General features: G+C 33.7%; 1 non-coding gene across 1 annotated transcript; it reads right to left on the reverse strand.

The window, feature by feature from the left end:
* Positions 1-14,532: 14,532 nt before the first annotated feature.
* TRNAT-UGU (transfer RNA threonine (anticodon UGU)) lies at positions 14,533-14,604 on the reverse strand. The gene has a single exon. It is a non-coding gene; the product is annotated as a tRNA-Thr (tRNA).
* Positions 14,605-18,287: the final 3,683 nt, after the last annotated feature.

Genomic DNA, 18,287 nt, shown 5'->3' on the forward strand with positions numbered 1-18,287 from the left:
GTTTAATTGTAGCTTGAATGCTAATGAAATTCGGATTTATTTATCTTAAGTCGCTATATTTTATCAACATGCATTTTGGATCAAAAATGGTATCACAGCTTATTTTCAACCAGAAAATGAAGATGTAAAATGACCGTTTTTCCCTTGACTATTATATATGAAATCGCCGATTAGCAATTTGCACCGCTTGCCGGAAATTAAGGTATTAATTAACCCTACGACATTCGAGCTGATGACAACGATCATGACCGCTATCACGAACATATTATTTAATTTCATTTTCATTTAATTTGATTTTGTTTCTAGAAATAATGCAACTATAGATGTGGATGCATGATGGGGCAAATTAAGGGTGAGAAAACATTTAGAAGCTTGAGGTTTCTACCTGGTTCGAGCTGTCGCATAAACTATTAATTAGTTAGTCTAGGTTGTATATACGGGTCAGTTTTAATTACGATAGTACGATACAATACTTACTTATTAACGTTAAGTTATGCAACTTAATTCCCACGTACTTTACTTTGAAGTAACGTTTTATATACGAGTTAATATGCGTTCTTAAGCACGTTGGAGAAAAAGGAACATACATCGGATGTACTACCTCACATTTTATTTGTTTTTGAGCATATCTATATTTTTTCTGAGCTTATTACCTTAAACTTTATTTGTTTTGAGCATATGTGTATTTTTTCTGAGCTTATTAAAGTTTATAAGTTAAATTTTAATTTTTTTTCGTCAAAACCTAAATTTAACTAAGTTTGTATGTAATGTTTTTGAGTTTTATTGTAAATTTTTTGAACTTAATGTTTTAGTGAATGAACTCAGAAACTTTATAGTAAAACTCATAATTTTTAAAACAAAACTCAAAAACTTTATTATAATGCTCAAAAACTAAAAACTGGTGGTAGTACATCGGATGTATGATCCACTTACTGACAGTTATCGCACGTCCTTTATTCTCTTTCCCTTTCGTTTCAAGTTATTAACGACTTTTATTTATTGGATTTCCAAATCGACATACAAATTTCTTTATTATTCAAATTCGAATTTCCATTACACATCTTCTCCTATTTCTTTCTAAAATCTCATTCTGCTAAAATATTTTTCACATTTTTTTTATAGTTGACTCAAATTTTCGGGGTGTTACACAAGTGTTCAGGGATTCAATTCCTTACTCTTGCGTATGAAAAAGCTAAACTTGAGAGGGGTCAACTCATTAAATTGACTTCAGTACCCGAAAAAGATTGCCCTAGCTGTCGGTACCTGGTCAACACCAAAAAAAACATACGAATTGAAAAATTCAAATATAAAAAATAATTGATGTTGTAATAACTAGAGCATTGATTGGTATGATTTATCTGGGTTAAGTTCTGTTCTTTCTGATTTAATTTTAATTCATTTCCGTTTAACTCAACTCTATTCAGTTCAGTTCAGCTCCTGTTTTCACAAATTAATTCTTATTTCAGCTTCATTTAACTCAAGCTCAGTTCAGCTCGACTCGTTCAGCTCTATTAAATTAAGTTAAGTCCAACTCAGTCTCTTTCAATTCAGTTTAGTTTAGTTCAGCTTCTATTAGCCTCCTTTTGACCTTTGAAAAAGTCAAACATTGAGATATGGCATTTATTTCCAAATAAAAATGGAGTAATTAATTGATATTAGTAATTATTACTCCCTCCATTATTTTATATATGTCATACTCACATTTCGAGACAGTAACTTCTCTCTTTAATATCTCTCAAAATATATGAGCTAATAATATGAAATGTATACTCTTATGAAAGCAAATTTCATGACGAATCTAACGATATGATTTTTATAATTTTTTCTAAAGTATTTTTTCATAAAAACTAAAGTCAAAGGTTTATCTCGTAAAACGAAAACGTCATATATAAAATAATGGAGGGAGTATTTCTTTTGACTTTTAACGACAGCTCAAACCAGCTAGCTAGCTTTATGCTTAGCTTGTTTAACGCTTAAATCATTATTAGTAAGCGTATCATCAATATATATGCATTATTGTATACTCCATAGATTATAATTATACGACAGCTCGAACTAGTTAAAGATCGAGTTTCAATTTCAACGATGAATATTACAAGTGGTGAGTGGTGACTCATTCTTCCGCAGAATTTTAGGAATTTTCACCTAAATACTCCTCATAAATTTTAAAAAGTAGCGGAATAATTCCAAAGAATCGGAGATAGTATAGTTATATGACAGGTCGAACAAGATCAAGCCTTTAATTATCGCTTCTTGCCATTAATTAACTCCATCATCTACAAACAAAGTCAAATCAAAATGAATAAATTTGTGGTAGTGTTAAGTTGTGTCAAGAAACGATCATCTCAACCAAAAGTTTAAACTGATGGTTGCAGTCTCAAAATCAGTTGTTTATTCTAATACATTGTTTAATTTGTACGGAGTAATAGTGTTGCATACCAAAAAAAAATAAAAATCGATCGAACTAGGTCATTTTTGTGAAGTGACTAAGTTGACGAGATCGAATTGGTACATGAAATCCAAAACACATGGAAGATCAGTGGTTAACACGCTGTTACGAATTGAAGATTTCAAAAATAAACCCCCGTAGAATATATAATCGATGCTGTAATAATTAGAGCATTGACTTATGCATAGAAGACGAATATGTTGCTTAAAACGAACGTATTAGTCTTAATATTAAAACGGCTAAGTATTATCCCACTTATGCATAGAAGACGAATATGTTGTTTTTTTCTTATGCATTCTGCTTTTGTTTTATTAATAATGTTTGATTTGTCTTTGTCTTTAAGTTTAAGACGGATATACTCTTTAATAAGAATGTGTGTATCTATAAATAGGGGAATCCGTTACCGTTATCATCACCAAACTAAAATCACAAATATATCTAATCTCTTACTTACATTATAAGAAGTAAAATGAAAAACTATATCTTTCACAAGGTAGCTACCACCAATGTCGTCCTCCTCCTCCTCCTCGTTATCCACCTCCATCTTTACCACAGTGTCGCCACGGTTAACAACCAAGGTCTCCCTTACACAGCTAAAGCCAGAATCCTCGGGTTAGATACTACTTTATTTGTGGGAGATGTCGATGAACCAACGGAAGCCGTAGAAATACCCATGCCAGCACCTAAAGTAGTCGATCTACAAAACAAACCTTAGAAGTTGGAGAATCGTACGATCCCGTCATTTGTTTTTTAATTTAAGGTATACAAATGATCATACAGACGTCGTGGATAACGAATTTAAGAGGATTTGTTTGTTTGTGTGTTCAGTTTGTCCTATGTACTCCACAGTATTGAGTTTGTTTCGTTCGATGATACTGTTCGGACTTCGGAATAATATTTATATATTTTTTTTTCCGTTGAATTGTAGCTTTAATGCTAATGAAATTTCGGATTTATTTATGTCAAATCACTATATTTTAACAACATTTTGGATCAAAAATGGTATCACAGCTTATTTTCAACCAGAAAATGAAGATGTAAACTGACCATTTTTCCCTTGACTATTACGTAATCGGCGATCAGCATTTTGTAACGCTCGCCGGAAATTAAGGTGTTAACCCGACGACAATCGAGCTGATAACGATCATGACCGCTATCACAAACTTATTATTTCATTTTCATTTAGAGGCTTGAGGCTTCTACCTGGTTCAAGCTGTCGCATAAACTATATTATTAGTTGTCACTTTCGAAATTCATGGTTGAAATTGAAACATACTTACATGCACGTCCGAACTCTACCTGGTTCGAGCTATCGTCGTTAAGCTATACAATAATGCATAATAGATTATACGCTTACTAATACTCTCTCTTATTCTCTAACATCTTCTATATTTCCTAAAACGACAAATTCACAAAGATCTTTCACTTTCCTTATTTGTCTATCATTTGTGGTTATAATAACTTATGACCCCATATTCTCTCTCTTACCCTCATTTACATCCACATATCATCATACCACTAAATTTACCTCAAAACAAATGTGGAAAATCATTGTGAATAGAAGGGAGTATTATTTATTTATTTTTTATATTCTTTGTGAGAAATATTTCTTATTTTAATCAGCTGGCGGTTGAAAAAGTTTTTAATTAAAATTTTCCAACTTTTTTCGAATTTCGCATAAAACGAGTATCCTTTCGCCCCGTTGAGATTTTATTATTAAAAGTTTTCTAAAATATACTTATTCAAAGGTTAATTCCTGACTCCGATGGTGATCGATAAGAGTGGCGTCGTTCACGTTGTAATAACATGTAAAGCACGTCGATAGTACTAGTTATTCCATGGTTGACTATATACAAGTAAGCTACATTGTTCCTTAAAACAAAATTAAAATCAAAATCAAAATCAAAATGAATAAGTTTGTGATAGTTGCCATGGTGATATCGATTGTCGTCAACTCGGCCGTCCTAGGGCTAGCACAACAAGTACCAAGACCGGTACTCGACCTCAACGGAAACCCTTTAATATCCGGCAAGCGATACCTAATGATGATTGTCAATGGAGCCGCGATTGGTGTGGTTCAGAGAAACGACACTTGTCCTCTCTACGTCATCGAACAAACTCTCAATACCCTCACCACGTTCATCACAGTTTTCACCAACAACGTAATACCGGCAATTAACCAAATCTCGAATCAGCGGATTTTCGAGGGCTTAGCTATTTCCATCAAATTCGCGAGCAAACCGGAGTTCGGCTGTCACGAGTCGCCGGTTTGGCAGGTTGTAAGGAAGGCGATTCGAACCGGAGGTAAACAAACCGGTTATTTTTTCAAGATAGTAAGGATTGCAAAATTAAAGGGTAGGGCTAATCCGGTTTACAAGCTCCAATTTTGCCCTTTTGAGGTTAAGTCATGTCAAGATATAGGCAAATCACTCGACTTTATCGATAATCTGCAAATCGGTCCGCTCTTATCTCCTTTTATTCAAGGCCAAAATATGTCTCCTCTTCACATTCAGTTCAAAATTATGTCTTAGTTTGAAGTCGCTCTTTTTGTTTAATTTCATTAGGTGCACTCCTTGTGTAATTTTATTCCTTTTAATTATTACCTTCATTCGTTCAAGTTAGTAGTAATATAATTCCTGCTTTCATGAGGATAAAAAAAGTCTTAGTAGTTAATTATGAATTAAAAGCATATAATAACTAAATTAATTTGTTATTAGAGTACTTTATTTATTTAATTTTTACATTTTTTTATTACCTTGTTACTCTCGCCGTCTCAATCATTTGTTTAACCATAACCAATATTTTGGCGGGTCTAAAACCGTTTATGTTACAGAAAATTTAATTGCGATTTAAAGAAATATTTTGTATTTGTTTGTAACAAAGAGAATAGAATACTTTGAAATTCATATAAACATAAAAGGCGGAAAAATATGCAAGAAAAAAAGTAAAAATGATAAAAAGAAAATATGATAGGATTAAAGTATTATATGAAATTCCGTAAAAAGTAAGTAGAACAATCTAGACAAATTTAGTATATTAATATTAAGTTAGTCTTGTATAAAGCGATTTTACGATATAACACAACATTTTATTCCTCCCGCTTCCAAGTTCCAAGTTCCAGCTAGGGCTGTTAATGAGACGAGACAGCTCGCGAGCAACTCGAGCTCGGCTCGGTCAAAGCTCGACTCGTGTGAGCTCGGCTCGAGAGCTTAACGAGTCAAGCCGAGCAAACGTTGGCTCGGCTCAAAAAGCTCGTGAGTGGCTCGAACTTGTCTAATTAGATGAGATATTACTCATATTTTATAAAAATATTCTGTCATGATTATATATTTGTATCACATATATCAAAAATGTCTTATTGATTTTGATGGGGCATATTCTGCACCCGCTGACCGAGTCAACATATTGAGCAAGGTCAAAGATATCCACAGCAAGTCAACACCTTGGACAGCCGTACCGACGCGGCCTGTCGGCCTGTCACCTGGGTCTCGGCCAGGCAACTAACCAGCCGGGATACACATCCGCGTACTCACATCCAAGACCCCTCGGCATGGAGTCAACAGGGCCCGCCGGCCCGCCATGGGTCCCTCGGTCGAGGGTAGAACAGTCTTTCCACCTGCTCTGCCACTTGGCCACACTGCTCCGTAATCACACCCGGAACAGATTTTTCAATATTGGTATATAAAACTTTCGAGCCTTGTTATTGAACATATCGAGAGAAAAAAAACGACAATTCAACAATTATATATAGGCTCGAGTTGAGCTCGAGTTTGGATCGAGCTCGCATTAAAGCTCGCAAGCTTGATAACGAACACAATTTTTTCAAGCTCAGGTAAGCTATAGATCGGCTCGAACTCGAGTTTTACTTTATGAGCACAAGCCGAGCAAAGCCAAGCTCGGGCTCGGCTCGGCTCGTTAACACCCCTAGTTCCAGCCATTCTGCCAAATTGTCCCTTGTGTTCACACTTCACAGGAAGTTTTCATTTGGGTTTTCTTAATGGGCCGCATTCTCGTTTCTTCATTAACTATGTCCATGATCCGCTTTAGATTAAAGCCCAGAATTGGGCAACTTGGCAAGGGCGTTTTATTTTTTTGAATAACTAACTAGTTTAGATCCCGCGTAATGAATGCGCAGTATTTATAGAATTTTTATTTTGTATTACTTAATAATGTTAACTTAACATCTCATTAATTTTTCATATTTTACATCATTATATTTTGATATGAGAAACAAAAAATTGAACTGTAAATTATTCAAGAAAACTGGGTAAAATTGAATGTAAAATAATAGTGGTATTTTTAAATTCTCTCAATTTTTTTGTTACGAAATTAATCAAAACGATTTATAGTTTTATTTATACATAGTATGAATAGTATGCGCCAAGTCATTCTCAAATAATAGCATCAATAAAAGATTTAATAGTTTATATTTTTATATTATTTATACTTTAATCAAAATATTATAGTTTAGTGAAAATTATATAATTTGATGAAAAGATTAATTTTAATCAAAAGAATTATATAATGAAATACTTTATAATTATTAATTTCCTTATTTAGTAAATAACTAAATACAATTAAATTATTAATAGTTTCCTTATTTAAAAATATATTTTTTGGAGAGAAAATTTGTGAATTCCCTATTCTTTTAGTAGATATGGGATACATTTTGATAACTGATAGGGCATACTTAGGTTAATCTATGATCCTGATACGGTTTCCTTATCTAATCGACCTAACCACTTGCCAAACGGGATTTCTAAGCATAAATCGGATATGTCGGAGGTGAATTAGTACTTTAGTTAATTAGTTTAAAATTAATCATCTTCTTGATTCCTATAGCTAACTTGTAGTTTGAGATGTACTATTATTTGATCGCTGATCCTTGTAGATTCAACCTCGATTAATTACTTTACTACATTTGTTGAGTTAATTTTGTTTGACTGAGGGAGTGCGACAAACCCATGTCATTTTACTAATTTAGTGTAAACCGTATCCAAATACAACCCTATTAGTGAATAAAAATAGTAATTACTTAAAAATCTCATTTTACGGTAAAAATTGCCTTGTATGATTAAATATTACTGCATTGCGCATTTGCGCAGACTTATCAAAAACGCGTTGATTGCATGTTACTATTATTATGGTTATTTCATCACCTTACCACCCTGGCAGGGCCGGCACACTATGATCAATTGACGATAATCTTCATCGTCTACACGTTTATAAAAACATGCAAAGCACGTCGATGCATGCATGAATTAATAATATTACTTAGACGTTTATAAATAGAGTACGTCTTAACCTTAACGTTACTTCACCATCAAGGCATCAACTATCAAATAAATAAACCCTCTTCTTTCTGTTTTTTACACACAAAAAATAAAATTATTCCAACAAAAACAAAATGAATATCATCACCTCCTTTGTTATCCTCCTCATTTGCACTATTGTCCATGCCGAATTTCCCGATTTACCGAGTCAAGTATTCGACTTCAGCGGAAATCCTTTACGAGAAGCCGACTCTTACCTAATTTTGTCCAGCGAACATGCCGGCGTAGGGGTGGCTCAGAAACCCTATATGTGTCCTCTTTACGTTGCGGAACAGCCCTTGTATACATCCAACGTATTTGAACGTCCTCTCGAGGTAAGCGTCCATTTATTATTATCAGTCGATAGTGGGCCCGTAGTAAAACTTTTAAAACCCGAATATATGGGCACGGTTTTCGAGGGCGATGAAATCGCTATCCAGTTTAAGTATAGCCCTTACTGGGGCTGCAAGGAATCACTAGTATGGCAGGTACTCGAGGACAAGACGGTTCGAACCGGAGGTACGTTTAATAAAGATGGAGTACAAGTTTCGAGTAGCAGTAAGTTTCAAATTGTGAAGGCCGATTTTCCAAGTCACAATATTTACAAGTTTCAGCATTGTCCTTTTGGTGATGAAATGTTGTGTTCAGATGTTGGTAAGCAAGTCGATCCAGTTACTGGCAAGCCTCATTTGGTTGTCGACGGTTATGATAAAAAGCCCTTTTACTTCGGGTTTAAAAAACTTTAATCATGTTCAGTGGCGGATCCTGGAGCAATCGTAAGTGTGTGAATTTGTCTCTCGTTTGGCTTGTACGAGATACTCGTTTTTTTTTTTACCGCCGGTCTTGTTTCTTGAGTTTGCATTATTGAGTTTTCTTTGGTCGTGACAAAACTCCGCGATATAGTTTTGTAATTCTATATCGTCGTTCTCTACTGTACTGTAATTGTTATTGATTTATTTGTATTTCTGCTTCTTGTGTAATTTCGTTTTCTATTCTTGAATGTCGATGGACATTATATGAATGTAATAAACATTGTTCATATTTCGAATTCGTTTTTTGGTTTGATTACATACTGATTGCTGTCTACGAAATTTTCGAACGTTCAATAAAATTTAAGATTATACGTCTTGGATCAGCATGGGAGATGGTTGACGGTTGATCATTCATGATTGACCACATCACTAATTCACTATGTGGCACTAGTGCACTACAACAAAAGATGGAACAAATTAAGAAACTAACAAAACCAAGTAAAACAATTTACTGAGGTTAAGTCTATATATTTGATTAATATATTACGGAATACAGATTAATATATGTAAATAACCGACTTGAAGAGAGGGAGTAATTTCAATCAAGCAAAAACTTAAATGTCTACTAGAAACTTAATCGTTTTATACCTTCATAATTTTCATCATATCGTATATTCGTATATAAGTATCTTCTTGCAACCCTTTGCTTTTGGTGTTGTTTATTAATCACTACATCAAGGGCCGCGAAACGATGTTGAGATGTTCGGAGTCGCCATCAAGCATTTGTAGGATGCCTGAAACCCGTTCGAAATCCACTTTATACCTCGGTTAAATCGAAGCACAAAGCAGCGTTTGACATAGGTACTAAAGATAAGGACTCATCCCCCTTTTAGCATTCTATGCCTAAAATGACTCTCGTACGCCCTAGATAAGGTCGTCCACTATCCAAAGGTTCTGAGTAAGGGGTGAGGGTACGTATTGGGAAGCCCTTTAATCGGACACCCAATCCCTCCCGCGTTAGCGGCCTCTACTGATCGATCGTGGTTGTTTAAGTGCAAGAGTTGATAAAACGGTAAATGCATGGATGCGCATCCAAAAGTCTTAACCTAACATGTGAGCTTTCTAAGTCGGTTTGTTTATCCAAATATCAAGTATAAGATGTCAAAGTTGGATTTAGATTGATTTGTATGTGAAAACGGAAATTAAACATCCATTTACCAAGTTCGGATTATGATGCTTAACACGATCCATTTATTTGAAAAAGGATGTTAAATGACAAAGTGTAAAAACGTAAGTTTGTCAATCTGATCCGTCATGTATTCGGATTAACCGTAATCGGGATCGTCCTAGACAAGTGATAAAAATGAGGCAGAACGGCGCCAGGCAGCCAGTATAGGCGCGAGCCTATTGGCGATGGAAGGGGCTCTGCCCTGGTTTTGAAGTATGAGAACAGACGGCCACTTGGGGCGCGAGCCATGAGGCGAGCCAAGAGGGCGTCTCTTGGTTTTTGAAAAGGTTATTTAAAACCGTATTTGTGATGAATGATTTGCAAATGTTGTTTGCATGACTCGGAATAATTACTATTATGTTAGTAATATTCGTTGTCGGATTTGCATGTTTGAAAAACATAGTTTACAAATAAAAATGTAAAATGTTTGATTTGAACTAATCATGTTAAGTTCATTTCTTTGTAATTAGTCAAGTTTGTCATCGTACTCGGATTAAACCGACATGGTATAAAGAACCAAGGATGATTATGAATTATGACTAATATGTTTACAAATGTAAACAAATGAGAAAAATGGTAAATAAAATAAAAGGGTGTTAAAATACCCATTAAAATGTAATCAACCAATAATATCATCGGGTCACGGAATAAACCGTCATGGTATAAGGAACCAAGGAGGATTTTTGTAATGGTCAAAATATGTTTATCATAAAAATGAATTAAAACATTTGAAATGACAAAAACCGTAAAAGGAAAGAAGTAAGAATAAAAGAAAGTGGTGAAGGAAAGACGAACTCAAACACGGATGAGTCTGACCGGAGACCCGCAAGAGGCGCGAGCTCCCTTGCATAGCAAGGAGCTTCTGTCTCAGGCCAAAACTCGGTTTTGGCTCGTCTAACCTATATTTGAATCGTATTATGCATTGTTCATGTTTATAAAGTTATGAAAACAGTAAAGACATGAAATAAATGAGATATTTACACCCTCAAACTTACGTGTATGATGTTTGCGACATAGACGACTTTAGAGACAAGTTTTCTCGTAGCGACTACTCACGATCAAGAAGTTTAAAAAGAGTGCCTTAAAAAAGGATTTGGTTTTGAAAATGAGTTGAAAATATGTTAATTAAAACATGTTGATTAATGAGTTGAGTTGGTCGAATGGGTCGGTCGAATGCACGGCGACGGTACCAAATAATATGTGTAAGGCTTGTGTTTACGATCGGTAGGTCGTAAACACGTGTCGATTTTGTGACTTAGGAAGTCGAGTATAGAAGTTTAAGGGAGAAGGAGGGGGCGGACGCTCGCGTGAATATTATGGTGTGTGATGGTGGGTATTTATAGAGAAATGTGGGATGGTAGGTCGGTTAAGTTCGTGTGGAGGCTAAGCAGACACCTGCTTTAGGCGCGAGCCACCCTGTGACTCAATAGGGTGTGTTGTCCCTTTCGCAAATTTGGATTTTGCATTTGTTCTAACCAATGTTTTGTTGGTTGTGATTTGTGGTCATTGAAGTTTGCTTAGCCGTGTAAGCTTACTCTTAGGTGATATTTGGGGTAGGTATTTTGTGTCTTTGACTCGGGTTTGACCCGTGTGAGTCGGGATTTGAATTTCGAGTCGATTTTTGGCTTGATGTCGGTTTAGACTCTAAATAGGGTCATTTTAATGGAAATGACATGATGAAAATATTCATGGCATTATTTTTGACATTCGAGATTTGGGTTGACTCGGGTTGACTCAGGTTGACTCGAGTTGCGGGTTTCTGAGTCGGTTTTGGGTCCGAAGACAGTTTAAACTCTAAATAGGGTTATTTTAATGCAAATGAAGTTAGAAAACTTTTGAAATCATTTTTCATATTCGAGTAGTGCATTAAACCGTCTCATGTATAGCCAATCCACGCACGCATATCAAAAACACGTTATAGTCCGATCATCATCGGGTGGTTTTTGGAAGGTGCAGATACTGGGTATCTACAGAGCCTTTCAACATTACGTGAGTAATTTTTGCTAAAACGCCATCGGAGTTGCTAAGAGCGTAGACGGGTTTGGTGATATGCGGCGTGGAAGTAACAATTGCGCCTGACATTTTAAATTAGGGTTCGTGTTGTCGAAACCTAACTGATACCATATAGAATTTGACAAAGAGATATTTTTGTGAAATTATGTGTGTGTTGTATTGCACATCAACGTGTTAATTTATACAACCTAGAACATGCTAAATGCTAGGAAATCAGTTAATTGCTAGGAGATCACAGCTAAGGATGGCAATGGGTGGGATATGGATGGGGTGGAGCCACATCCATATCCATATCCATTTAATTTATGGTCATCCATATCCCACCCTCATCCATTTAATATTTTTTCATCCATCCATATCCATATCCACCGGGTGAAGCGGGTGGAGCGGGTACCCGTTGGATATTTTCACAGCTTATAAAATTTAAAGATAATATATTGTAAAAAAATTGTTGCGATAAAATTAAAAGGCATACATAATTCAAGTAACAATATGTGTTAGCAAATAGCAACCCAATATATATCCAACAACAAAGTGTCTTTGCAAAGCAAGTGACCATACAAATACGCCTCGCCAACTACAAAGAAACCACTAACGCATTATATTATTGATTAAACTAACAAAAGTAAGTTACTTTGATTAGTGAAAATAACAATATCCACAAAAACACAAGTTTTACTTTTCCTAATTAACAGTATGATATTAAAATTAAGTAAAATTTCTGATAAAAAAAATATACTTTTGAAGGGAAATCATTAATGAACTAAATAATTATTAACTTAATAAAAAATTAATTATAAATATTAATTTCGGATATCCACAGGGTGGTTAAGCGGGTGAGAGATGATAATCCATATCCCACCCTAAATTCACCCATATCCATATCCTACCCTAAATTTGAAAAAAATTTGTCATCCATATCCCACCCATTTAATTTCGGGTGGATGGATATCCACAGGGTAAGGGTGGGACTGCCATCCCTAATCACAGCTAATAGCTATCCTAAAATACATGCTAAATATGTGATAATAAAGCTAAGAATAAGCTAACAATATTCCTAATTGCTAAATATGTGCCAAACTAATAATATTGCAATATTCTCGGAATATTGCTATAGAATTTGACAAAGAGATATTTTTGTGAAATTATGTGTGTGTTGTATTGCACATCAACGTGTTAATTTATACAACCTAGAACATGCTAAATGCTAGGAAATCAGTTAATTGCTAGGAGATCACAGCTAATAGCTATCCTATGCTAAATATGTGCTAACAAAGCTAAGAATAAGCTAACAATATTCCTAATTGCTAAATATGTGCCAAACTAATAATATTGCAATATTCTCGGAATATTGCTATAGAATTTGACAAAGAGATATTTTTGTGAAATTATGTGTGTGTTGTATTGCATATGAACGTGTTAATTTATACAACCTAGAACATGCTAAATGCTAGGAAATTAGTTAATTGCTAGGAGATCAGAGCTAATAGCTATCCTAAAATACATGCTAAATATGTGCTAACAAAGCTAAGAATAAGCTAACAATATTCCTAATTGCTAAATATGTGCCAAACTAATAATATTGCAATATTCTCGAAATATTGCCTCCAATAAGAGACTCGTTTTTTTTTTACCGCCGGTCTTGTTTCTTGAGTTTGCATTATTGAGTTTTCTTTGGTCGTGACAAAACTCCGCGATATAGTTTTGTAATTCTATATCGTCGTTCTCTATTGTACTGTAATTGTTATTGATTTATTTGTATTTCTGCTTCTTCTTGTGTAATTTCGTTTTCTATTCTTGAATGTCGATGGACATTATATGAATGTAATAAACATTGTTCATATTTCGATTTCTTTTTTTTGGTTTGATTACATACTGATTGCTGTCTACGAAATTTTCGAACCTTTAACAAAATTTAAGATTATACGTCTTGGTTCAGCATGGGAGATGGTTAATGTGGCAGTGGCACTGGTGCACTACAACAATGTTTACGGAATACTCTTATTCTGGTTAATTCTATACATTTAATTAATATATTATTACGGAATACAGATTAATATATGTAAATAACCGAATTGAAGAGAGGGAGTAATTTCAATCAAGCAAAAACTTAAATGGCTTATAGAAACTTAATCGTTTTATACCTTCATTATTTTCATCGTATCTTCTTGCAACCCTTTGCTTTTGTTGTTGTTGATTCATTTTTGAATTACACCAAACCCAAATAATCACTATATCAAGAAAGGTTATCCAATTCCGAGTAGATGTCAGTTAGTTTAGCTGTCTTAATGAATCTCGTCAGGATCATATTCGCCCTTGTGACTCCCTTTACCACAAAAAAAAAAAAAAAACAGATAGAAATCATGTTCTTCCACTATGATCTCAAAACTCTATGAATTAATCATATTCAGGTGGTTATAATGTTGGTCTTCTTCACGTTTGTTGTAAGACATGGCTGGCTGGTTCAACGGTTTGAGCTGCCGTCGTCAAAGCAATACAGTAATGGAAACATTGCGTGCATGGAGAATTGTTTAATACTCCATAGAAGTTGACGTCTTCTTAAATTTGTTTCCCCTGATCGATTGAATTTCATACGTTTATTCATCTTCTTCTTCAAACTATCACCCACATTGTCCTCGGATGCTCCGTTTCAGCTCTAAACCTTTGCTATGGCTGGCCAGCTGGGTGATTTATTCGTGATTAAACAAACAATTAACAGGTGAGATTTAAAAGGATTTATTGGTTAATGTTGCAAAAAAATCGAAGGGTTGGAAAAATTGCCCTCACGCAGGATCGAACTACGGACCTTCAGTTTACAAGACTGACGCTCTACCACTGAGCTATAAGGGCTTTCGATGCTTAGTTATTCATACGTTGACGTTTTATCCGGTTTTGCTTCTACAAATTGGGTTACATTTTCTTAAATTATTAAAAGGGGTTTTAGCAAACGTAAATAATTAGATGAATAGCATGAGTATATGGCTTTTTTTTGTCGATTTCACATGAATTATACTCCGTAGTTGTTAACGACAAAAAAAAAAAATTCAAGGTCAATATAATATCCAATGAAATTATAAAATTTATATTGGTGTAATATTTCGTCAGTCGATAAAGTATTCACATTGACAAAGTTAGAATTATTGTGTTTTATGCGAATCATTTTAACTAATCACATGGTTATCATCTACTCCTTTTAATTTGTTATGATGGGTTCATAATGAATAGGGCTTTTATAAAAATTTTACGGTATAAAACGATATCATTATATGATTATCTTCTCTAATGATTTTAAAACTAGCTTAGTATCAGATCTTGTAAATCTGTATAAGGAGAAAGGTAGGTAAGTTCATAATATCGCAATGTAGCATGCCGTTGATTATTTGATTGTTTGCATGTGCATAACTGCATAAGTGCTTCGATCGAACACTTATGTAATGTGGTAAAGTAGTATCGAGTTCCATTCCTTATTACCTGTGACTATTGTATGATGCGATACACGAAAACTAATTGCTTTATGATAAATAATGTCTATTTTGCTTTAAATAGGGATACATTTTTAAAAAATGGTCAATTTTAACATAAAATAGTTAAAGCCTACATAGTTTTTACTCTAAAATGATATGTTTATTATAACTCACTGGGTAACAGACTAACCGTTGGAATTTGGCAGCTAGCAATTTATTTTATTTTCAGGTTATTATCAACTAACAAAAGTATGACACGAATTGAAGGCCATTTAAGCAAAATGCAAAAGTGAGTATATCACTATATCTTATTCATCTCATGTGAAATGTGCAAAATGTGCAAATTCTATCTTATACGATGTGAATTTCAGGTGAAATACTTTGTAATACAGCCGCCGAATGTAAAATAGCCGTTTCCTTTAAAGCCTTGTTCTTTTCGACTTAATTTCAACTTACCGTAGTTTAATTTAACTCAATTTAGCTCAATGCAGTTCGGTTCAGCTTATTTTATACTCTATATTTCTCAGCAAATTTAATTCAGTTCAACTTCATTAAGTTCAGTCTCACTTTAGTTCAGTTAAGCTCACTTCAACTTAGTTCAGTTCAGGTCAGGTATATTCAGCCCAGAAAACCGATTACCATATACTTCGTATACAAGTTTAAATTTTGAAAGTTTTATCACATATTGTATTCAGATTATTGGTCAATACTCTTTAACCCGTTTTACACCTAATGTTTAAGGTTAAAAGTTGAAACACTCTTATTCAAGTAATATAAATATTTTCCATCAAATCCTTATATATCAAATTGAATTTAATTAATAAAATTAATATTAATAAATGAATCAATCTGCCAACCAATACGTGGGGATACATGATTAGCGTTAATAGTATCATTTCAACATCGACATTCATCACGATCATAGACCACCAATAATAATAATAATGCTACTTTTATCATGCTTCTATGAATATTAATTGAGCTTGAAAATATGGTTTGTAATATAACATCATTTGTGTGACTAAGCAATTCCTAGTTATCCAATCCATAGCGTTGGTAAGCATGAGTGAGGGGTATCTATTTATTATCCCATTAATATGAAACTAGTTGTAATATAAAAATTCATAATAAAATCATCGGTCTCATTTCGTATTGTATTGTATTTTGCTTTTCAACATTTTCGCAATCTAGCATGCGTTTATTTTAGTTTTATGCATGTCTAATGATGTATTACTGCTTAATTCGCGCCTTGGATTGCATAAAGACTTATTATTGGTGATGGATTTGGTAATGAATTATATTCGAATAACGACTAATTCATAATGAAAATCATCTGTCTCATTTCGTATTGTATTGTCGTTTGCTTTTCAACATTTTCGCAATCTAGCACGCATTTATTTTAGTTTTATGCATGGATAATGATGTATTACTGCTTAATTATTTACGTCTTGGATTAGATAATGACTTATTATTGCTAATGGATTCGATAATGACTTATATTATTCCTAATAGATAATGACTTATTATTTGCACACTCTTTCAAATGTCTGGAGTTTCACCCGTACTCGTATAATTGTAATACTGAGAAGGTCGGTCAAATTAATAATCAGAGAGGTTCCGAAATTTTTAGTAAAAAAATTTCGAGATTTTTTCAACTTTACTTTTCCTGCTGAAATTTCCTGCACCGGTAACAACAAATTCTAACTCCACCACTAATCATAATATATACAGTATGTTTTTTAAATAGAAGCAACATTTTAGCATTTTGTAGTGAGATTGCCTATTATACTTATTCACTGACACTCTTTCAGTTTCTTGATATGGTATACTTCGTATGAATTAACTACTACATAGAAATACAAGTAGAATTAGGTAGGAAATTAGTGGTAGTAGTCTTGGATCCTAGTGTAAACTAGTAGAAATTCTTGTCCTTTAATTAATTTGCTTTGTTTCTTATGATTCCAATGAAATTAAATGAGCATCACTTGAATGGAAAATCTTACTTGAAAGAATGTACCCATCTTTATACATAAGTAGTTGGTAGATTCATGCATTAATATCTTTCACTTTGAAGCGGCTTTTAATTTTATAAACATGCATCATCGTCCTAGATTGGAATGTTATTGGCACGTACAAATTTCAATATTGATGCTCTGAGGCCTTATTAATTCCGCCGAAAAGAGATGAATTGAACTGAACTGAATTTAATAGAGCTGAACTGACTGAGTTAAGAATTAATTTGTGAAGATATAAGTTGAACTGAATTTAAGTCCAAAAAATAGAGCCTGAATCATGATTCATGACTATGTTATTGTCAAGTCCAATAATAATTCTGGTATAAAATCGATTTACACAAGTATTATTGTAAAACCAGATATTATTTTATCGAATAATCTCACAAAAATAACTAACACCAACCACCGATTTCCATGATACTGGCATCAAGGTAAAATTGTTTTGTATGAGAGTTATTCTATCATCTCACAAATTCGGGTATTTATGTGGAACCCTCAGATTTGGGTAATCTTATCTTTATTAATTCAGGAGACAATACTGCAATTGTGTGCTTCCACGTCATAATTTGCAGCATTTTTTTTTCCGAAAATTCAGAATACGGTGGGCCTCGTTGGTGTGCAATTGCATTTATTTGTTGATTTGATAATTCAGATTGTTAATTGTTCATGTTAATATTTGTTAATTCAGATTGTTAATGTTAACATTATCTATTACACATTAATTATGTACATCACGGAATGTCACCTATTGCCCAATTATTATAATAGAAATGCAAATTTAAATATTCATCAAAAAAATATTCATATCGATCTAATACATACCCGTACAATTTTGCACGGGTTTAAAACTAGTTATGTATGTTTCAAAATGAAATGGGCTCGTATAATAATAAAGTTTGTAGCCCATATTAATTAAGTTTTTACATTTGTACTCCATCATTCTTATATTTTACGTACAATGCAATATATTCAATCGACTACATTTTGAAGGGTAAAAATGTGAATCCAAAATATTTTAAAATTTAACTTACCTACACAATCCAATATATAATTT

The sequence above is a fragment of the Silene latifolia genome, chromosome 2 (genome assembly GCF_048544455.1).
Source record: "Silene latifolia isolate original U9 population chromosome 2, ASM4854445v1, whole genome shotgun sequence".
In the NCBI taxonomy this organism is placed as follows: Eukaryota; Viridiplantae; Streptophyta; class Magnoliopsida; order Caryophyllales; family Caryophyllaceae; genus Silene; species Silene latifolia.